This window comes from Rhinoraja longicauda, chromosome 10 (genome assembly GCF_053455715.1).
Source record: "Rhinoraja longicauda isolate Sanriku21f chromosome 10, sRhiLon1.1, whole genome shotgun sequence".
Lineage (NCBI taxonomy): Eukaryota > Metazoa > Chordata > Chondrichthyes > Rajiformes > Arhynchobatidae > Rhinoraja > Rhinoraja longicauda.
The window spans coordinates 25,108,416-25,133,422 of NC_135962.1; the positions used below are offsets into that span (position 1 = coordinate 25,108,416).

General features: G+C 38.4%; 1 protein-coding gene across 21 annotated transcripts in view; it reads left to right on the top strand.

The window, feature by feature from the left end:
- LOC144597286 (uncharacterized) overlaps positions 1-25,007 on the top strand; it is a 301,061-nt gene that overhangs the window by 1,880 nt on the left and 274,174 nt on the right. For 15 of the 21 annotated variants that reach the window (XR_013547719.1, XR_013547721.1, XR_013547723.1 and 12 more), the window contains exons 1-2: positions 246-638; positions 16,491-16,667. The gene's annotated coding sequence lies outside the window, so the exon portion shown is untranslated. Of the gene's footprint in view, positions 1-245; positions 639-5,391; positions 5,515-6,287; positions 6,574-6,654; positions 6,762-16,490; positions 16,668-22,889; positions 22,937-25,007 lie in introns of those variants that run through there. The other 6 variants (XM_078406426.1, XM_078406425.1, XM_078406428.1 and 3 more) reach the window with 5 other exon arrangements.

Consider the following 25,007-nt stretch of genomic DNA (forward strand, 5'->3'; position numbering starts at 1 on the left):
TGCCATTTGGAAAATCTCCGAATGGCCTTCTGGCAATAATTTGCACGCCAATTGCATGCCTAACAGAAAGCGGCGACTCTTGTGACAATACTTGAAAATATTACTGACGGCCAATTGTATACTTTCAAATAATTCTGCTTTCCACCTGACTGAAAATGTAATCTGTGGAAATAATCTTGTCTTTTTTTTTTCCTTTGCTTGCCTCGTGCTTTCTTTAAAAGTGTAGATTTGACAGTATAGTAGATGTTTCGCTAGTTTGCATTTAAATCTTATTTTCCTTTCTCGCCACAACAAAAACAGTTATAAGTACAAACCAGAGAAATTTGACTGCTCAAGAAATATATATATATATATATATATTGTTTGTCTGTTCCTTTAATGAGCTATGGGAGAAATTGATTTCGATAAATCGGCGTAAACATTTCGGTTCGACATGTTTATGTCAAACGTAATATTTCCCGGGTTAGATAGAGGTGAAGGTGAAGATCATTAGAGGTTTAAAGGATATGTGGATGCTGAGTAATGTTCGCAGTTCTGGTGCACTGTAAACCTTTCTGCCCAAGCCTCACCGCAATTGCGTGGAAACAGATGGTAACCACATACAGCCAGACTAAGGCTTTAGGCTCATCCCATACTAGGTAAGTAACCCGTGAAGCACAGTGCATACCTGAAACAAACCGACCATACTAACAAGGAGAATCAACCTGTTGTTCGAACGCGCTGAGCAAATAACTAGTGATACAAGAAAACGAATCGTTGCATTTCAGTTTTTATCATTCCTTTTACAAACACGATGTGATTATTTATTTTAAAATTTAAGTTTGAAATAACTTTTGCTATGACGATGGTTATCGTTAATGCATCTTTGTACGCGATATTAATTAATCTACAGCGCTTAGAAGCGACTAAATTCACTTAATGTGTGATATTTATATTGTCGAATGAGATTTTAACACTATTTTCATATTTCTTAGCAATGATCGTTAAATTGTTTCTCATTATTAAACTTAGATCCGTTTACATTTGAGGACATTCGCGTTATAGGTTGTGGTGCGAGATGGTTATTACATTAAAAAAGACAAATCGAAGATATAGAATTGATTACAAATTAAGTGGATCTGTGCAGTTACCAAGACTTAACACTTGGACTTATTTCATATACCAATACGCTGTTAAAGTTGTGAAACAAAAAACAGTGGCCTTGATATTTGAAGTCCAATATCCATGTTTCAAGCGATTGAGTCTAGGATATAATCGTGATGGGTAGTTAACCCCCAGGTATTGCAGTTACAGTTTCTTTATGGGAAAACTTATGGTCTTCAATTTTAAAAGTTCTTATGATTTGATTTGAGAAACTGAAACCCCATGTTCTTTGAAATCATGTGACCGTGCATGTAAAATTATTGCACCGCTTTAGAGAGTGAAAAGCTGTGAATGTGCATCATTAATAATGTAAAATGTATCACTGAGAATTAATTCCAAACGCTATAATAGTGCAATAAAAACGTTTGGTATGTTAGTTGCAATTAAAATATGTACATTGCATTTTGTCAGCTCGTGGGACGAATATTGAAGCGTTTAGTTCACTCTGATTTGCGTTTATATTATGAAATGCAATGCTTATCATTCAACTATCTCGCTGTGAAGTTGGATCATCTGCTGCTTGGCGTGAATCCGTTGCGATATTCAATAAACTTTAGTTTTTAATCTTTCTGAATTTCGGCAAAGTATAAAATATTGGATACAACAATATTTTGCAATAACGCAACATTTCAATGCTTAAATTATTTCGTAATTCTTAATGCTTTATTTTTAGACCACAAGAAGGAATTGTTTTACAAATTACTGTTCGTATCTACAAAACAATATTCACATATCTTTATTTCTGATCACACATATTGCGAAATTATAACTGGTCATGCTTATTTTATTGCAAGTACAAATCTAATTGGAAAAATAACACTCATCTTGAAAATAATATTTTAAGCCACAGATAAAACATCAGCGGTTACCTTACCGAAAATAAGTAAATACATGAATTTAAAGTAATATACCTGCCCATCTCCTCAACCTCGGGTATGTTTGCATCTAATCTTGCAAATGGAGTGTGTTTTTGGAAAACGCATACAGTCTTAATAGTTATATAGTCAGCATGGCTCTACCTGACCGGACTTTGCGTGAGTGCTGGGGCTTGTGGACCATTGACAGCGACAGGACAATTGTTTGCGGCGTTTTAATGTTGACTCAATATCTCCAGTGGATTTTCATTGCGTGCAAAACGCTCCTGTCAAGGAAATATTCGCAATTCTTTGCTTTAAAATCCGACGCATTTTCACAAAAGATTGAAACTGGTACTTTCAGTATCACAGGAGATTTTGCAAGTTCCAAAGACTTCCACGTTTTCATATTGTACGACTAGCAGAAATAATTGTGAATACAGTCTGTATGGTTACGTTCAATAAATATATGTATATATTTAAAATAGGGGGTTATGGCGCTCGAAGTTTAGCTTCTTTGCTGTTTTGATTTTATCTTTGACAACTGCTAACCTTTTCCAAAATAGATTATGACCGCAGTGAATGGTAGCGTGGGGGCGCTGTTGATAAAGCAATGAGACGCTAACAACAGGTCTCTTTCAATATCCCTTTTTTCTTCCTCTCGCTTTCCTTCACAGCTTGTGTCTGTGTTTCAAAAACATAATGCATGTATTCGATTGTCTTTTCAACATGACGCTTTTACACCACTATCGGCACCAAGCCGTCTCGCTTCTCACGGTCTCCAACACTGTGGTGTAAATTCGAACTCATGAGTTCGACTTAGTCTGCGAAGCCAGGAGTAGATGCAATTCCACTCGCCTCGAAGTAGATTAAGATTTCAGGCATGCACTGATAAACTTTAGCGCCGATGGGATGGGATATGTCTCACAATATCGCTGGTATTCTAACAAAGCAATGACGAGTTGACACTCGCGAACACAGTTTGAACAATACAATATTACTCAAGAGATAAATTCATATAAATTACATGCCAAAATTTCCAATCAAAAATGTTAACGAGATTACCTTGAATGCTATTTAAATAAAACATGCGTCGTTTCGACAGCTGGTAGAATGCGAATATGCAAATTTATTTGTGAACAAACCTTTTTTTTATAGAAATGCTGTTTCTGCCTTTTATATATATATTCATTAATCACGTCAGACGCTCCAGCTTTTAATTTGCTCAAAGCGAGGAAGTTTTCTATATTAGTTGAGAGTGTAAATATATGTTCGGGCTATAATTTAAACGCTTATCGGTACATATTTAATATCGTTATATTTAATATTTCCACTTTTTTGCATTTTCATTGACACTTAATATTTTGACATCTGAAATATTAAATGTCGTTACGACAATCGCACTTTCATCGTTTAAATATAATCATGCTGTCAATTTTCAACAATCCATTGTTCTTTGTAGGGATATATTTAACTGAATGGTCGATTTAAATGATTAAAGAAGAGTTGCAAACGTTCAATAAATAGAACATAAAGATCAAATAACGGTTGAGGAAAAAATGAGGTGTGGAAAATAAACATGGAAATGTGTTTTAACGAGTATCTCACATCCCCAACTGTCCCCAACTATTCAACGCTAGATTTCCTAAAATGGTTGCCTTAAAGCAAATACATTTATTTAAAAAAATACTCACAATGGTTTCCACCAAAGGGAATTGATAATTAAAAAATCGGTAATGTATGTAGGATTCGTGGAATCTCAGATAATGTCAAGTTTTAAAACACCAAGTTCCAGATATTAATTTAGAAATGAATGCGGTGTTTATGGGCTGATTTGGCGAGAATTCTCCTGTAAAAGATTAAAGATTGTAGAAAAGGAATTAATTGCTCAGCCGCCAGCTTCGTCAATGCCTAGTGCTAATTCTCTCACATATATTGAACATGCATCAAGAATTTCCTGTTACAGCAGCTACGCGGGATTTTTGTACAACTGAAATACATTACATCCATGCAATTTAGGAATATTCAGTGCAGGAATAGTCAGTGTAGGAATATTCAATCACATTTGGAGTCTATTAGATATGATCATACCAAAGATTAGACTACAATTATTTCTACCGTTTTTGGAAATAAGTAGGAAACTCGCATATATCGGTGCAGTGCGCATTCCCTATCTATGCAATGTATGTCATATGTCCGCATTTCAGACAGAAGTGGGAACTGAATGTTAGTTGATTTCTCTATAACATGACACAAGCAATTGCCCGTTTCATCTAGCATTGTTTTGTAATGACGGGTAACTGTGAGATACTTGATGGTCAAACGGCGAAGACTCGGTTGTAGGTACGCACGTAACATCAGAATATTTGAAGACAAAATATCCAAACTATTAAAAACATTTTTGATCAATCAAACTACATATTCAAGAATAACGAGACGAGACTGTCTTACAAAAGAAACAGCGCCTTTGAATATTCCCATTAAAATCTCAAAGCCGTGAGATATTACGGTGGACGCTGTTGAGGCTAAGAAAAGTTCACAATTCAATATGTAATATAAAATGTTGGTAATTACTTTTAAAAAGACGATACCTTGTAATAGTTACCGTATTTTGTTCATGTGACCCACCAATTGCCCTCTCGCTAAAATTGATCTCAAATTATGCAAAACCATAATTTATATTTCTTCCCTTTGTTTTCAAGAACATTGAAACGTGTTTCCATGTTAATACGTTCCATAGTGTGAAACAACAAAAAGAATGAGGCTTTAAAAGAAATGCCATTAAGGTTACCTTAACCATGAAGTAATCCAAACGAGAAAAAAAACCCAAAGTTAAACAAAATATTCATAAGAGCTTCTCGCGTTTTGAGTAATAGCTGCATTAAAGCATTATTGACATCGCGTAAATAAGAATTTACTACTCTGATTAGTTTTTATTTTCAGGAAATGGAGAATGCGCTCCTATGTAATTACATTTTGTAAGTCATTTGGGACATGACGGTAGGGATGTATTTGCGGAAGCGTGCAAGAAGGTTCGATTCTGAGTGGAGTCTTAATGTGCATAAACCTTGGACTGCTGCACACAATTGCAAATAATGTTATCGAAAACACATTCTACTTTCTCCAATTAAAAAGAAAATGACTCAGAATCGTCGTTGAAGGTGGATTATTTTGAGCACATTCGTATCAAACAAGTGCCTAAATTAAATACTGTTGACTGACCTAACAATTTATAACTCATGATACTTTAGAATTATTATTGCAAAGCAAACTGCAACACATTATATGCGCTTTAAGTGGCAACGGAGTAGTCAGAAATTAAGACAATGGTTTTGCATTAAGGTTAAACTAAATTGCTCATTCATGTTGTTTAAGTACTCATTCAGGAAGCGGACTTATTTAAACTATGTGCATCATGAGATAAAACACCACCGTTCCCAACAATGAGTAAACAAGTCAACCACACATTTAAAATGAATCATTCATCAGGAACTGTTCACAAATTACACAAGCTTTGGTTTGTATTGATTTGCTTGTTTATCTATTTATGAAATATTTTACGTAATTACTTTCATAGTCATTGGATTGTGTTAATATTACCGTATTGTTTTGAAACAAGCCTCTCATAATCGATGGAACATGTCATAAGTGTATTTTAAACTACTGATTATACTGGTAGCAGCCGTGTTAAATATGATTTCGTTTAACATATCAACGATACCGCTTGATTCTGGATGTACGATTTAAAAACAGGAAATGGAAATATTAAGCATTTCACATGAACCTTCTTTGACTGAAACACCGCTTCAAATATAAGCACCATCTAAAGCCATAAATAATTAAAATAGAGTACTTCTACTTGAAAACTTACAATAATGCGAGTTGTTAGTAAAGTTAGTGGCATTTCTGTACTGTATTCGATGTTTAACCAGCAATGGGAAATCAGGGTCGTTTCATTTCATTTTTATTATTACAAAAAAATGAAGTTGGCGTTTATTTGCAATCCCATTTATTAATAATTAGCCAAATATTGAGGATTTATAAATTGTTATTGTGATTGCCCTTTGCCCAGAAACGTTTATACGTAACTGCTGGCCGTCAATAGAACCCTGAACTACAATCGTTTAAGACAGACTGACTTCAATTTTTTTTTAAAGTGACAAAGTGCTGGAGAAGCTCTGCTGGTCAGAGATTCTGCCTGACACGTTGAGTTACTCCAGCATTTTGTATCTATCTTCGGTATAAACCAGCATCCACATTTCTTTACTACACGGCTTTGGAGAGCACGGATCGGCGGCCTTTTTGGGGCCGGAACCCTTCTTCGGGCTGAAGAAATGAATCAAGGAATGAATGTTTGACATTAAGACATTTCATGCACGTTATTGTGTAGGAAAATAGTCTGAAGAAGGGTCTCGACCCGAAACGTCACCCATTCCTTCTCTCCTAGATGCTGCCTGACCCGCTGAGTTACTCCAGCATTTTGTGATACCTTCATGCACGTTATTGAACGTTTTGAATGATCTTTGAATAACCTGGGAACGTAAGAAGGGTACTGCTTGCTTAGTGTTGATTCACTGTAAGTGATTGTTCAACCAATTTGCTGGTCTCTGAGTTACTCCAGCACTTTATGCCTTTTTTTTTAAACTAAGCATCTGCAGTTCCTTGTATCCTGACTTTAATTTCAATTTATCCAGTAATTAGCTCTGATATTGTCCAGATTAACATCAGAACGTTTAATTGAGAACAATGGGCTGAGAGTTGAAGGTATTGCTGATATTATGATGTGATTTATATAGATATATTATTTTACGATGTAAGCACAATTCAGATATACTGCAGGCTGGCATGCATGCGCGCGCGTGATTCTCCCGGGCCGGTCCGAGTTGGGCCGGCTCAGCGTTGGTTGGAATGACTGAACTTTACTTTCTGCTAACTCGCCGGCGCAATAGCCTGAGCTAATGCTCAGGGCGTCGTGTGAATGAACTAGGAAACACTCGACAGGACGTGAATAATCGTTTTAATGAGTGTGTAAAGCATGCGACGGGGTGCAGGGAGCTGTCGGGTTAAACAAACAACTTGTACCCTGATGTAATCCGATTGTTAAAGTGCAAAGTGGTGTCATTCCAGTTTTCCGTCCCGTTGGTTAAAACCAAGGATCTAACACGCGGGAGTCCAATTGTCCCAATTAAAGAAAAATAACAATATTTTCTTAACTTGAGTGTGATCTTGTTTAATGTTAGTCTGTGGTTTAGCCAAGCATCAAGTCAGACAAAAAGGTGATTTGTGATCGCACTACGGTCTTTAATCAAAGTCCAAATTAACACATAGTATACTTCCAATCCATAGACTAAGAAATTGATATTGTTTTTAATCAAAAGAATGCGTATGTTTAGTGCATTCTCTGATCAAAGCGACAGAGAGGGCGGTACAATAATGACCCCTCTGGCACCGCGAAATGCTTCAATACAAACATGTGATATTTTATACCCAGACAAAGTACACAGTAAGAAGTTTTCAAACATTCAAAGTAAGGAAAAACTTACTTTGGAGGCTAATGGATACACACCCCCAGACAAAATAGTGCGTAAGTCCCTCACGATCACGTTTCTGCCTCCAAGCTGCAGTTGATGTGAAACATTCACAAAATTCAGGAGATATTGTTCTCGCTAACATCTCCAATAAACACCTGGAAGTGGGCTGCTATGTAATTTCGAGTCAATAAGATGGAAATAAATACTTCCAATTAATTACAAGGATATACTCCCGAAAGAAAATTAATCTATGCTTTTGAACAATCTCTTTCGACGCCACGAGAGATACTGGTCAACGTTAATCGTTAACACTGGTTGTTTTAGCAAAACTGCACACATGCTTAGAATGTCACGTAGCTCTCAATGAATTGCCTTTAATGTTGGCAGAGAGGCGATCTTCGGCTGGATCAGTATTAAAACATTACTGGGCGAAAACGTAACTTTTTTTAAAAGTTTGCTGGGCACTGATATTAAAGGATAGGGTGTAATTGTCATTATTTTCACCACACTATTTGTGGACCTTCTTAATAATCTTTATGAAGCATTGCGCTCGCTTGGATATACCCACGTACATTTAGTTCATTGGTGTTGGATATATTTATTTTGACATAAATCATACAAATATTATGTTGCCAAGTGAAGGGATGAGACAGAGCTCAGTGATCATAGAGTAATGTAAAATGAGAACCAGGAAATTGAACATTGATGCGTTGTGTACATTAAGTATCGTGTAACTTATTTGCTCTGACGTTTGCAAAAGGAAAGTATAAGTAAATAAGGGCTGATATTTAGGAATCATTTCAGTTTGCATATGAAGATTACGGGAATAAGCGTTATCAACCCGCAAAGGCCTCAAAATCATGCTCATATTTTCCTAACAAAACTCCCACCCAATATTGCGTTTTAATCTGGCTGTTTGTTTTCGCTGGTTTGCTGCGTAAGTAAAATGCACTAACATATGTTTACGACAATACAGCTGTGCTTTAAGAAACGTTTGTCTTGCTCAAGTGAAAACAGGTTACAGAAACAAAAACATTTACAACGTCAGAAGCGGGCGGTGACACTCCTCCACACGTCAACAGTAACCCCGCGAGTTTCAGAAGCAAAAGGAAAATGGAAGTGTTCCCGTCAGATTTCTAAGTGACAACATGTTGTGTGATTTAAAGGAAAGTGTTTCTTAAATCTAAACTTTGGAAGTTGGTAGCACGCCTGTTTTCAGCATTGGCGCAGTCGACTATTTAGATTGCAGCACAAATAGACGTTTCATGTTACTCACCCCCACCCCAAACACACACACACACACACGCACACACACACACACACACACACACACACACACGCATACACACACACGCACACACACGCACACACACCATTGCCACCCTTTATTTCATTACAAATAAAGCGTTTATTCAACATCTTAACAATTTGCAAATGACACCTTTAAAACGTCAATGCTTTCTCGTGTCGTGCGGAATAGCAACAAAAAAAACCCCCAACAAATACGACTTTACGCTTAGAGTAGGCTGCAGAAAATTACAATTAAAAAAGAAACGGAGGTGGTTCTTCCTGGTGTCTGATCCATGTGCCCGGAGTCCACAGTCACACAGGTTCACGATGTGGGGCGACAGCCGAGCTCCGTTGCCTGGGTCTGATGATTACGCTTCCTCCGGCAATCTCAGCAAACGAATGTGTGAATCTCGATCCTTTTTCTAAAGTCACTGTATCTGCCCAGAACTATCTTCGCTCTCCCAACATTATTAACCGTGGCCTTACACCTACAATGTGAAGATTAGGTTCGATGCTTTCGCTTGGGGCATTGAGAAATCATTGTCCGAGATGGTGTCATAGATGCGAATGTAAGACAACAAGAAATGTTGCCCATGGAAAGAGTGGATATGATGAATGAAACGCCGGTCATAGTGCGCGGAGAAAATGTGACATCAATTGCATAAAGTGCTCTTTTATATAATAAAAGCATGGTTCGGCGCCGTTACCGGTGGACGGTAAATAGCACCTTTCTACCAGAGTAGGGATTGCTATTGTTAAACACGCTAAAGCAACTTTGTGTAAGATAAAGAAAGACCAGAGACATTCTTGAGATTGAATTTCTTTTAAGTATTCCTTCTCGCAACAGTTCACTAGTTTTAAAAAAAATTACTGTACTAAAAGGAAATATTCTATCTAAAGTTCACAAGAGCAGAGGCTGTGGGATCGCTCTCTTTGGTCCCATTTTCCTGGTTTTACAGCGTGTAAGCTGTTTTAAGTGCCTTCTACCTCGTTGTACATAATAGCAAACCCGAAGAAATGTTTTGAATTCACTCGTCAAACTTGGCGCAACCAAAATCATGCACGTTCATAAAGATAAATATTCACCTTAATATACATTCACCCATCTTTTCTGTGGAGGTTATTGCCAGGTTTTTATTCATTTAAAAAAATCCAAAATCTTTTAAGATAGTTTGCTACAAACTCCGGTGGTTATCCATCATCTTCGAAGTACTTTTACAGTTTTGTGTTGCACTTACGTTAGCACATTTTGCATTAACTGGGTTTTATTTAGGATTTAAAACAGTGACATAATCCTTGATAAAATATGCATTGCACTACCATTTAAATTGGCTGAAACTAATCTTGCATTGTTTAGACGTTTTTTTCTGATTATTTTTGTGGCTTTACTTAAAACATGTAAAGTGGCGCAACAATAGCGTGATAATACAATTATTATTCGATAAGCTGCACTTGGTTTCGCTAGTAGAAGTTGCCATTAAAACTATTTTGGCTTTCAACAGTGTAAATTATATTTCGTGATAGCACCAGAATCGTACAGTATGGGAATAGGCCATTTGGCCCAAATCGTACACACGGCTTCTTGTACAAGTTAAAATTTTGCAATTACACAGTCACGTTTTCATAGTGATTTCCTCAAACTCATGTTACTGTAAACGAAGTGATTTCATTTTTGGAGTATGCTTCACGTTGGTAATATTTTAGTATTGTAAACTCAAAGTGTAGGAAGGAACTGCAGATGCAGGCTTTACATCGAAGACAGACGCAGAATGCTGGAGTAAATGTGGAGATGCTGCCTGACCCACTGAGTTACTCCAGCTTTTTGTGTCTATCTTTACTAAACACTATGTTCCATGTCTGATGTAGATCAACCACATTTTTCTCCTCCGCTTAAAAGAATACTTATTTGAGAGGAAAGAAAAATAACAAACTTGGTAGATAGAGTAAGATTGTCTTTGGTGATATAAATTTTCAATTGCACATAAGGCTCTCCAAACTGGAGTCGCTTGTCTCTTTTAGCGTTATTGTTGTAATTGATTGGATTGAGGCATTCGCCGCTTTTGGCAAACCTCGGTTAACAGAATCCTCGCAAGCGCTTCGTTTTTTTGCCACATAGATCCCCAGCATACTAATATTTTAGCACATTTCATTGAGAGTCTTTCAAATTTATAATTTTACTTATCAAAACAGATTTTTTTGACGTTTGCTTTGAAATTAACTGGCATATAATAGTCCCCAATTAAGTGAGAATGTAAAATAGAGGTCTTTCACCTCGCTTCCCAATTGGTATGAAGCAAGCGTACCGCGATTCACCGTTAAGTTTGGCATTCATACAAAACACCTAATAACATTATAAAATATGTCACCTTCGTTGACGTTTCATTGCCTGCACGTGATCAGTAATTGCTCTCAGAGATATTTTTAATTTGATTCTTTCAAGGTGTACGTCAAAAAACATTATATATTTATGTATCTATCTGTGTGAGTTTATCATTGCATTTCCCAGTTTTATGGACAACATGGTTTTTAAAAAATAAAACCCTTTGTGTGTTTGCACAACCGACGCAAGATCTGAACATCAGCGAGGTTCTAACGTAAATACATTTAAATTCAAATTCATTAATCTAGTCTCAATCTTCGCTTTACTTTAATTTGCGGAACGCAAAATATTTTCTAGTTATAAGTTTTTTTCCCCTCTCTCCCACCAGCAATAAATAGATCAACAGACACATTTACTGTCAGGCAATGGTGTTAACAACACATCTGAGCAGATCAAACAATAGCAAATTGTTGTTTTACGACACCCCATTGCGAACAAATAGCGGAATAAGCGTAGGATTGTATTTGTTTCGAAAATATAGAAGCATTATTTGATGCATATTTACTACAGAAAGTTGCATCTATTTGGTAATCAAGTTAATTTCACAGTGACATTTCCAAAAGTTTTCTTGAGAAATAATATTTCGAAGAATGTCTTTACTTATGAGACCATAAGATCCTTTCTTTGTCCCGCTCTATGCCTCTTCGCACAAACATATAGGCTAACCCAATGCAAGGTGGTAGGAGTGTTGTAGATGCACTATTTCAGATCAGATAATACATCACATTGATGTGGACGCAGTGAAGAACCATTTTGGAGAATAGAAAGCAAATTATCCCGAGTATCCTAGCCCTTACCCATCGCTGAGATTATAGTACTGGTAGCATGTTCAATACCAAGTATGCGACACTATAATGCAAAAACACTCTAAGAAGTGCTTTATTGATTCTAAAGTACATCAGGGGTGTTCTGAGATTGTGAAATGTATATCCTCGTTTTTCTTAATCAGGTAAAGGTAATATTACACAATTAAATATGACATGCATAATACTTTACTGCTTAATTCTTGTTTATTAAAATAAGCCAATGCCTCATTGAAATGCAACATTTAGTCAGAATACCAAAAGGCAAAGTTATTGCGGCATTTCTCAAGTGCTGAAGTTTCCTTGATAAATTTAAGGTCATTTTTAAATGTCATGTAAATTTAAAAGAGAGAGTTAGATTTAGCTCTTAGGGCTAGAGGAATCAAAGGATATGGGGAAAAAGCAGGAACGGGGTACTGATTTTAGATGATCAGCCATGATCATATTGATTGGCGGTGCTGGCTCAAAGGGCTCAAAGGGCTACTCCTGCACCTATTTTTCTGTTTCTATACTTCTAAAACTTATTTTTCTAACACTGATATTAGACAAGTTTGAGTAGCGCTCTTTTACTTTAGGAACCTGGGGTCTGACAAGAATTAGACAGATGGGGTAACTATTGTCCACAAATTGCTGTAACTGAAACTTAGGCAGATGGGGTGACTAATGTCCAGTGCTGTAACTGGAACAACTTTGAGCTGTATTAACTCCATATTTTATTGGATTTAAGTCTGTGCACAAAACTATAATTTGGCACCAATTGCAGCTGAGTGAGCTGTCCCACTCACATAGACCACGTGGATAGTTTGATCTATGCCAAATGGAAATGTCAATACAATACTCTGTAGGACAAGGAATATTTGGAGCAAGGAACAGACCACACAACAGCCCCCATACCTCCAGAAAATACAAAGTATCCAACAATGAGAGGGGATGTTGAAACTTAACGAATAGCAAAAAACCTATATAGAGCGAATGTGGAGAGGATGTTTGCACTAATGGAAAAGTCTGGGACAAGATGCCATAGCCTAATAATAAAAGGACGTATCTTTAGAAAGAAGATGAGAAGGAATTTCTTTAGTCAGAGGGTGGTGAATCTGTGGAATTCATTGCCATAGACGGCTGTGGAGGCCAAGTCAATGGATATTTTTAAGGCAGAGATTGACAGATTCTTGATTAGTACAGGTGTCAGAAGTTATGGGGAGAAGGGAGGAGAATGGGATTAAGAGGGAAAGATAGATCAGCCATGATTGAAGGGCGGAGTTGACTTAATGGGCCGAATGGACCATTATGAACTTGTGAAAATATTTCTCATTCTTCTTTAAGTTGAAATTTAAGTGGTTTTAATATTAATAATGTAGAGCAAATTACTCATAATTTAGCAACATTGCTATATTTTCAATGTATGTCTCTGCTAGGAAGAAATGACTATACGGTAGCGCAGCGGTAGAGTTGCTGCTTTACAGCGAATGCAGCGCCGGAGACTCAGGTTCGATCCTGACTACGGGTGCTGCACTGTAAGGAGTTTGTACGTTCTCCCCGTGACCTGCGTGGGTTTACTCCGAGATCTTCGGTTTCCTCCCACACTCCAAAGACGTACAGGTATGTAGGTTAATTGGCTGGGTAAAATGTAAAAAAAAAATTGTCCCTAGTGGGTGTAGGATAGTGTTAATGTACGGGGATCACTGGGCGGCACGGACTTGGAGGGCCGAAAAGGCCTGTTTCCGGCTGTATATATATGATGATATGATATGATATACGGCATTCCAAAACATACAGCAAATAAAACATTACTTTTTACTGATGATACAAATTTGTCTTCTAAACAAATGGGATGAGAAAATCCCATAATTTCATAATAAATTGCATATCTTCTGCACAATAAATATAAACTTTTTTTCTAATTTGGACAATGCATCCCATTTTAAAAATCCATGCAAGCTGAAACAAGATGGTGGTCACATTTCCTTTTGTATGGAGAAAGTTCATATTTTGGAACAAAATTATTTTCCCATCCAATAATGCTTAACATGGTGTTCTCGATGTTGATGAATATCATATTGAAAAAATTCAGTTTAGTGCATTATGCTGGATTGCATTATTATTTTATACCTTCACCACTGTGTCTCTAAGCATGTAGAATGAAAATTAGTATTGTTTCAGATGTAATTGTGACATCTGTGAATAATATGGCACTCAATGTACAAAATTAATGTTATTGGCTATTTCAAAAAGCTTATGATGTTGAAAGACAGGTCAGGACAAGTTGAACTAAAGGCCTGACTTTTTCTCTTTTATGATCAAATGAAAGACTTGCATATTTTATCAAATAAATTGATTGCTTGGCAAATATGTACTCGCCGTTACATCAATATAATTCTGTATATTTTATAGAAACAGCTAAACTCGGTTTTAAAAGCAAGACAGCATGTACTAATTTAAGTGTATATTGTAGTGTTTTGCTCATTTCTGATGCAAGAATGTGTAGGCACCATTGAAGGAGAGAGGATAGTGAATAAGTTAAAATCAACAATTACCTCATGCTTTAATGAATGATTAGCTCCTTTTTTCTAGCACTGTGTCTTTGCATTCATAGAATAAAACAATACACTCGGCTTATATTTACTAAAATTGCATATTCACATTCTCCCTGCTCTGTGAATAAAGTGTGAGATCACACAATCTAAGCTTTTAATGCGATTTATTAACATATATTTAGAGTGTGATTAATTAAAACACATCCACATTCAATTCTCTGCACATGGATAATAACTGCACGGGCAATGGAAACAAATTAAGTTTTTACATTTCAACCTTTATAATGATTAACTATTTTTCTCTGTTTGTTCTAATGTAATTACAAATGTAATATGCTTCAGGTACTGTGGAGTAAATGCATGAAAACAATATATATTGCTTATCTAAGAGGGATATCTAATAATATTTCCATGTATACTTTAAAACCCTGCTTTTCAACATTCAGGCAATGGTGATTTGTGTTTTTTAAAGGTAGGATTGAACATTTGTTCTCATACTCAGTGTACAGCGAGATTGTTTTAGCATAGACCTATGTTAAGAAATTGTCTAGCAAATCAAATTTATTACGGTAAGGGAAGGCAAAAGGGATGCATCTTCCAGTGCTTTTTTTGTTGCTTCTGGGCCTTCTATTTCACCCACAACCTGCATTGAAATAGCTGTTTTAATAAAATAAAATGACTAAACGTGTTTCATCAACATAACGGAGAGAAAATGCAGATTATATGATTCTAAACCTTAACTAATTCCGAATTCTTTGAGCAACCAGGAAGAAATGCACCATAGACCACGTAGTTTCTGATTTTCCTCCTTCTTTCTGAAGATCTCTTTGTTTAGGGCTTTACATCAAACTACATTTGGGGAGGCACAGTAGAGTTGCTGCCTTACAGCGCCAGAGTCCCAGGTTCGATCCCGATCTGTGTGTGTGTGTGAGTGTGTGTGTGGAGTTTGCACATTATCCATGGATTTCCTTTGGATTTCCTTGGATTTCCTTTGGGTGCCCTGGTTTCCTCCCACATCCTAAAGATATGCGGGTTTGTAGGGTTAATTGACCTCTGTAAATTGTTCCCAGTGTGTAGGGAGTGGATGGGAAAGTGGATTAACATAGAACTAGTGTGAATGGGTGATCAATGGTTGGTGTGAACCCGATGTGCTGAAAGTTCATGTTTATGTCACAGGAGCAGAATTAAGCCATTTGACTCATCGAGTCTACTCGGCCATTCAATCTTGCCTGATTGGTCTTTCCTTCTCAACCCCATTCTCCTGCCTGCTGCTGCCTTACTAATCAAGAATCTGTCAATCTGAGTTTTAATAATACCCACTGACTTGGCCTTCCACAGTTGTCTGTGGCAATGAATTCCACAAATTCACTACCCTTTGACTAAAGAAATTCCTTCTCATCTCTCTTCAAAAGTACATCATTTTATTCTGAGGCTATGGCCTTTGGTTCTAGACTCCCCCACTAGTGGAAACATCCACGCTACCTTCACTCTGCCCATGCCTTTCACAATTTGATATTTCAGTGAGGTCCCCCCTCATTCTTTTAACCTCCAGCAAGTGTTGGCACAGTGCCATCAAATGCTCATCACATGTTAACCCAATCATCCCTGGGATCATGCTTGTGAAGGGCCAGTTTCCTTGCTGTAGCTTTAAACTTACATTATTTGTGCAAGTTTGGACATTACACTTTGTTTCCACTGTGTGCCTGGTATAAACTGGATTTAATTATGCCCTGCTATTTGAGTAACTAAATGGTTCTTATTCCAATGGCTAACACAGCATTGTGGTTGATGATCTGGGTCATCTTATCTGAGGCAGATATAATCTTTATTGAACTAAATGTAATAAAGGGGGTTACTCTGATGAATGATCTCAGGCTTGGAACATTAATTATTTCTCTTCGATAGAAACTGTCTGACCTACTGAATGTTTTCAGACTTCTCTGATTTTATTTCAGATATTTCTTTGATTATCAGAAGAATTTGTATGTGGAGTTCAAATGCCTATCTGCACTTGGAATGTCTATATTTCTGAATCTGAAGAAGGGTCTCGACCCGAAATGTCACCCATTCCTTCTCCCCAGAGTTGCTGCCTGCCCTGCTGAGTTACTCCAGCTATTGTGTCTATATTTCTGGTGAGTCATGACTATTTACTTGCTTTCCAGTGATTATTATCAATAATTATTATTGGATATGAATAAAATTCATGAACTAGAATCTTCGTTAAGTATCTCATCATCACTTTTAAGTTGGAAAGAGGGCAGAGAAGATTTATGGGGAGGCTGGCAGGACTCAAGGACGTGCGCTGTAGGGAGAGGCTGGGTGGTCTAGGACTTTATTCCTTGGAGCGCAGGAGGATGAAGATGATCTAGTAGAGGTGTACAAGATCATGTAGGGGAATAGATCGTGTAGTTGCACAGCGTCTTATACCCAGAGTTGGGGAAACAAGAACCAGAGGACAAAGGTTTAAGGTGAGGGGCGGAAAGATTTAACAGGGATCTGAGGGGCAATTTTTTCATGGGTAGTGGGCACATGGAATAGGCTGCCAGATGAGCTACTATATCAACATTTAAAAGGCATTTGGAAAGGTATGTTAGGAAAGGTTAGGAAAGGTTTAGAGGTTTAAGGGCCAAACCCAAGCAGATGGGACTAGCAAAGATGGGGCATTTGGTCGCAATAGATAAGTGGGCTGAGGGACCTGTTTACTCCATGCATGACTCTATGACTAAGACTCTATTGTTATGTTGAAATGAACTAGTAATTGTAAATATGAAATTGTTTCTAAAAACAGTTATCGGGTCCTTTTATGAAAATTAATTATAATGGTTTGTACAATACACTACCACTCTATTTTATTGTTTGCTTTTCAAGCTGCAAGGGAGGACAGTGCAGTGCTCTAACAGCTCACCCAGTATTTTTTTAGACGTTTTGGAGAATACAGCACGGAAACAGGCCATTCGGCCCACTAAATCTGCGCCAACCAGCAATCCCCGTACAATAGCACTATCCTACACACACTACAGGCAATTTACTATTTCCAGAAGCCGTAACCTACAAACCTGTACATCTTTGGAGTGTGGGGGAATCCAGAGCAGTAAAAAAAAAACACACGCCGTCACATAGAGAACATACAAACTTCATGCAGATAGGATCAAACCTGGGTCTCTGGTGCTGTAAGGCAACACCTCTACCGTTGCGCCACTGTGCTGCCCCATATACTTTCTGATTTGTAGCAAAGGTTCCGGTGAACAGAGATGGAGACTTTCTTTCCATGGTAAATATCTGGCTTATTATGATGATATTATGGCAGAAATCCCTTTAACATTATGTAGACTGTCAACCTCTTGAAAATAATCTGATGAATTGTCGCAAGGCAACACTGTTAAAACTTTTGTACTTAATATAATTGTATTTATTTGTTTTTGCATTTATTGCATATATGTTTTTACGCACCGTCAGGATTGGCTATTTTTTAATTTCGTTGTACTCGTTGCAATGACAATAAATGAATATTATTATTATTATTATATACCAATTGTTCCACCAAGGGATTCTCAGAGTAAGAGATGTCAAGAGTGCAATTTCGATCTTGGCAACTTTGGATCGCACAGTGGTGCAATGGTAGAGTTGCTGCTTCACAGCACCAAAGACGTACAAATTAATTGGCTTGGTTAATTGACATATAGTTTAATTGGCTTTGGTAAAATTGTAAATTGTCCCTAGTGTGTAGAATAGTGTTAGTATGCAGGGATCGCTGGTTGACGTGGGCTCGGTGGAAACAGGCCCTTCGGCCCAACGAGTCTGCGTCAACCAGCAATCCCCACACACTAACACTAACACTATCCCACAAACACTAGGGACAATTTACAATTTACGGAAGCCAATTAACCTACAAACCTGAACATCTTTAGAGTGTGGGAGGATCCGGAGCACCCGGAAAAAACCCATGCGGTCGCAGGGAAAACGTACAAACTCCATACAGACAGTACTTATAGTCAAGATCAAATCCGGGTCTCAGTGGCTCATATAACCTCCATCTGTTCTACAAATGTCTATGATTCTTTTATGAAATTATGTTACAACCAACCTAGACCAATGTGGGGGGCATCTAATAGAGAAGTGACCATCCAGAATTGTTTTGGCAAAATATTTTCAACGGAAGAAATAAATGAATAAATATCATTTTATAAGAAGAATGAGCAACTTTTGTACAATGTTATTTAAAAAAATTATATTTTGTGCTAATTCAAAATTAAAATGGTAAGTGGAACTTTTCATGTTTGCCTATCCTAAAATTCAATTTGGAGAGTAAGTGGTGAAAACTGTTCATAGGGCACTATTAATCAGCACTAACTCACCAACTATATGCTCAAAGAAGACCATTTGCATTCCACTGCAAACACACATCTTCTGACTTCACTACAACCCCTTGATCCTAAAATGGACAGATGTGTTGAATTCCAGAGATGAATTGAACAGTGACTAAATGTGAAAAGGCAGCGAAATGAGTGAATATAGCACTAGTTTAGTTTAGTTTATTGTCACGTATACCGAGGTACAGGGAAAGCTTTTGTTGCATGCTAACCAGTCAGCGGAAGGACTATACATAGTTATAATCGAGCCGTCCACCGTGTACAGATACAGGATAAAGGGAATAACATTTCGTGCAAGATAAAGTGGAGTAAAGTCCAATTAAAGATAGTCCGAGGGTCTTCAATGAGGCAGATAGTAGCTCACGACAGCTCTCTAGCTATTGATAAGCTGATTCGGTTGCCTAATAACAGCTGTGAAGAAATTGTTCCTGATTCTGGAGGTGTGCACTTCTGTACCTCTTGCCTGATTGGAGAGGGGAGAAGAGGTGAAACTCATCCTTGAATATGCTGGTGGCCTCATCGAGGCAGCATTGTGTAAATAGAGTCAATGGAGGGGAGGTTGGTTTGTGTGATGGTCTGGGCTGCGTCCACAATTTTCTATAATTTCTTATGGTCTTGGATGGTGCGATGAATCCCGGTAAAATGCTTTCTGCAGCGCACCTCTAGATGTTGGTGAGGGTTATTGGGGACATGCTGAACTTCCTAAGCCTTCTAAGGATGAAGAGTCTTCAACCTGCAACAGTCAGTGTTTTCTCTTTCCACAGATGCTGCTTGACTGGCTGAGTTCTTCTTTTTGAATATAGCATCAAGGAATTCCCAAAAATTGGTCAGAGGGAATCTGGGTGTAATTATTTCACCAGTTAGAGCTATCCCCAGCCTCATTATCCACCTCTGAAGCCCCAAGCTGAGAATGGAAGCAAGTCATCTGATCCTAAGGGAGGGACTTCATAAAAAATAGTTGAAGGAATGCTCATCATCTTCCTCAATGAAAGTGGCTCGAACAAAACTATGTATCCCTCTTGGACTCACTTCTGTTTGTATCTCTAGCCTTTGTCCAACAATCTGCCTATCAAGGGACCCCTTTGCCTGAGGTCATAAGTTCATGTCATAGGAGCAGAATTAGGCCCATCGATTCTACTCCTCCATTTAAAACATGTCTGATCTATCTTTCTCCCTCAACCCCATTCCCCTGTCTTCTCCTCATAATCCTTGACATCCTTATTAATCAATAATCTGCCAATCTCCACTTTAACAATACCGAATGACTTGGCCTCCATAGCCATCTCTAGCAATGAATTCCACAGATTAACCACTCTCTGACTAAAGAAATTCCTCCTCATCTCCTTACTAAAGGTGCATCCTTTTATTCTGAGGCTGTGCCCACTGGTCCTGGACTCCCCTGTTTCTATTGCTGGCCAAAATTTGTCCATCTTCCTTCTCTCTTCCAGCTTTATTTCCTGCTTCCCTCTGCAATCAGTCTGAAGAAGAGTCCCAAAATCCAAAAAGGTCATCTACCCATGTTCTCCAGAGATGCTCCTTGACCTGTTGAGTTATTCCAGCACTTTGTGTCTTTCCTTGGGAAACCAACATCTGTAGTTCCTTGTTACCATAATATTTGACATGGTCATAAATTAAGCAGTGTACCTTATGTATACCGCTTCCACTGACTTAAATGTTGGTTCCTTGGCATTCGAACTCCCATTTTTGTGCAGCATGAGGGCTATTTACAAAAGTTACTGCACCTCTCACTACAGCTTCATTGACAACACTTCGTAAAACTGAAAGCTCTACAACTAAAAAACAAGGTCAGTATGAGCATGGGAACATCACTTTCTGCAAGTCCCTCTCAAAGTCTATTCAAATCAGAAAATATATTCCCAGCATTACCCTTGGCTTGGTAGATGCCTATCCCCCTGTTGGCCAAGGACCACAACACAACACTACTATAGTCCTCAATTGTGACCACTCGCTCCTCCAGGCTGCTCTGCTGGTCAAGCAACACTTGCACCAATTGCACCATCTTGGCTTTAGATGTAGAGATACAGCACAGAAACAGGCCCTTCTTGCCCACTAAGCCCGCGCCGACCAGCGATCCCCATACATTAACACTATCCTACACACTAGAGACATTTTACAACTTACTGAAGCCAATTCATCTATAAACCTGTACATCTTTGGATGTGGGAGGAAAACGGAGCACCTGGAGCAAACCCACGCAGTGTACAAACTCCGTACAGATAGCAGCCATAGTCAGGATGGAACCCGCGTCTCTGGCGCCGTAAGGCATCAACTCCACCGCTGTGCCACTGTGCCGCACAGACCTCAAGCAAATAATCAGTGCTGTTTTAGAGCTACAGGGCTCTAGAACTGAGAATGGAACTGTGTGCAGATTGGGACTTTTAACTATGTTGAGGGTTCAGGAGAATGATGGCTTCACAACTGATGGTTAAGGATATCTTTTGACTCTCCAGTTGTTAATTATGCAGTTTATAGATGGTGTAGTGGAGGCCAACATTTTAGTGATACTTGGCAACATCTAATGGTGGAAAAACAGCAGTTTCTGTTAATTGTGTGACTTTGTAGTAGAGCAAATATTTTCAGTGTAAATTACTTCTTCCTTTAGATTCCCCACGAGAAGTCTTTGCAACATCTTCTACCTGTTAAAATTTTGTTTAGATTGCTATACCAGTTGCCATTTCTGATTAGGAAGAAATGAAGCTGTTTGTGCTACAAATATTGATGCCACCCTTATGATTATAAATTTCCAGGATTTCACTTCTTTACTGAGAATATGACTCAATAATCCCACCAATGTCTATATTTGACAACGTTTTTATTTCACATTTGAAATTAATATCTAAATCTATCTCTTCCCAGTAATGTATGGTAGATGTGATATAAATTAAACATGCATTGAAGGTTTATTGAATTGTACTTTTTAGTTTTATCTAAATACAGTGCGGAAATAGGCCCTTCGGCCCATTGAGTCTGTGCCGACCAGCAATCCCCGTGCACTAACATTTCTTACACACACGAGGGTCAATTTACAATTTTACCAAGACAAATAGCCTACCAACCTGTGCGTCTTTGGAGTGTGGGAGGAAACCGGAGCACCTGGAGAAAACCCACGCATGTCATGGGGAGAATGTATAAACTTCATACAGACAGCCCCTTTAGTCAGGATTGAGCCCAGGTCTCTAGCGCTGTAAGGCAGCAACTCTACCGCTGTGCCATCGTGCTGCCTTATGAATAACAATCATTTGTAAATTATCAGGTTAGCCTGATCATGCAATATAAGCATACCTTTTAATCCTTCAGTACCCTCTTTTCATCCAAAATTCACAAGTTTGAATGGGATTGCAAGCTTTGAAATCAAAATTGATAAATAGAAGTTTTCTAAAAATTATTTGAGAAATCTTACAGCACATTCTACTCACGGAAGAATAAGAGTAGCACTGTAAGAGCGGCACAGTGGCGCAGCGGTAGAATTGCTGTCTTACTGCAACAGAGACCTGGGTTCGATCATGATGACAGGTGCTGACTGTGTGAAGTTTGTCTGTTCTCCCTGCGATCACGTGGGTTTTCTCCGGGTGCCTCGGTTTCCTCCCACACTCCAAAAACGTGCAGATTTCTAAATTAATTAGCTTTTGTAAATTGTCCCTAGTGTGTAGGCTCAGAAAGTGAGATAGTGTAACATAGAACTAGTGAATGGGTGAACGTTGGTTAGCGCGGACTCAGTGGGCCGAAGGGCCTGTTTCCATGCTGTATCTCTAAACTAAACTAAACGACAGAAGCAGCTTGTGGAAAGACTCATCATCACAGCAAGTGCAATGGAGGAAGAGGGACCAGAAAGATGGAATGGAGAAACAGGAGGTAGGGTGGAATGAAGTACATCAACATAGCTGTGGGGGCCTGTAGGTTTGCAATGGATATTGGTGGCCAGCTTACTTCCTGAGATGGAGAGAGACCTCGAAAGTAAAGAACCAGAGATTGACAATCTGAAACGAGAACAGTGGAAATTAGCAACAAAAGTAATGATGTTTCCAAGTCCTGTATCCATGTAGGAAGTAGTGACAATATAGTTGTCATGGTTTTTTCTTGACATCTTGCCGCATGCTTTCTAATAAATTGAACTAAAAGCTGCATTTCTTACTTTCTATCACTTTTGATTACTAAGAAAACCAATTGTTTGAAGACTGAAATTTGATTGGGAAGATGTCTCTGTACAACAGCTAACTTGTAACATTGTGTTGTAGCATTTTTATAATTCTATTACACATTGTTTAGTTTTGAAGAGGGAATGATTCCAAGATGAATAAATGAGCATTGAGTAAAGATTGAGGATGTAAAAAATGTACTCTTGAAGGAATGTGGTACGAGTCTCAATAACCATCCAATTGTACCCTGATTTCAATTACTCTTAATCATTGTTGAATAGACCTGTTTAATCACAACCTCTATTTTTGGGATTACTGTTCCTTAAGCTTTTATGTATTACCTCAGTCAATTTTCTTATTGTCTATTGATATTTTATTAAATGAGACGTTCCTGTTGCACAGCAGTAGAGTTGCTGACTCACAGCGCTAGAGATCTGGGTTCAATCCTGACTATGGGTACTGTCTGTGCGGAGTTTGTACATTCTCCTCATGACCGTGTGGGTTTTCTCCGGGTGCTCTGGTTCCCTCCCACATTCCAAAGACGTACAGGTTTGTAGGTTAATTGGCATTATAGTAAAGATCGTAAATTGTCCGCCGTGTGTAGTACAGTGCTGGTGTGCAGGGGTCACTGGTCGGAACGGACTTGGTGGGCCAAAGTGCTTGTATTTGCACTGTATCTCTAAATTAAACTAAATTAAACTAATGTGATCAGGGTTAGCAGGATGATGGGTCAGATGTTACCATCAATGCGGGATTTCTGACCACCTTATCCATTGAATTCAATCTGTTTATTGCTCAGGTTCACTTGGAATAATGCTGGTGGGAAGGCATGGAAAATTAGGTGAGAGTCATAGAGTCATAGTCATAGAGCATGGAAACAGCCCCTCCAGCCCAACTTGTCCATGCTGACTAAATTGCCACATCTACACTAGTCCAACCTGCCCGCACTTGGCTCATAACCCTCTAATCCTATCCTATCCTATCCATGTACCTGTCCAAATGTCACTTAACTATTATGATGGTGCCTGCCTCAACTACCTCCTCCAGCAGTTCGTTCCATATACCCATCACCCTTTGTGCAAAAAGTTGCTCCTCAGATTCCTATTTTCCCTCTTCACCTTAAACCTATGTCCTTTGGTTCTTGATTCCCCTACTCTGAGTCAAGAGACTCTATGCACTTACCCGATCTATTCTGCTCATGATTTTGTACACCTCTATAAGATCGCCCTTCTACCAACTATGCCTCTCTGCCACCTTAACATTCTTAATGGTTCAATGGTACTTTATTGTCACATGTACCGAAATACAGCAAAATTCAGTTTTTGCATGCAATTCAGTAAAAATCTTACTGGACATAGGAACAGTCATACCAAAGTACAAGAGTGTAAGAATAGTAGATTACTCTGAACTTGGCCATGTGGTAACACAGGCTTGGAGTTGAAGGGGTCGGCCTGACCATTTTTTACTTTTGTTTATTTTATTGTCTTTTTTGGTGTGTGCAGAAAGACTATGCATGATTACAATTAAGTCGTCCACTGCCGATAAAGCACAAAGGGGATAACGTTTAATGCAAGATAAAGTACAGTAAAATCCAATGAAAGATAGTTCTAGGGTCTCCAATGAGGTAAATAGTAGCTCAGGACCACTCTATAGTTAGTGATAGGGCGGTTCAGTTGCCTGATAACAGCTGGGAAGAAAATGTCCCTGAATCTGGAGGTGTGCATCTTCAGACTTCTCTACCTCTTGCCTGTTGGGAGAGGGGAGGAAAGGGGAGAATATATCTTACCAATGGGTCACACAGGACAATCTGCAAATAATGTGCATGTGTAGTAAGGGTGGTTTCAAGGTCGGTTGCAGGAGGCGCCCCCGGGACACAAAGATGGAGGGTGAGGAGAGGGACATCAGTTCGCAGACTAATCGGGTCTAGGGCGATGAATGAAGGCCC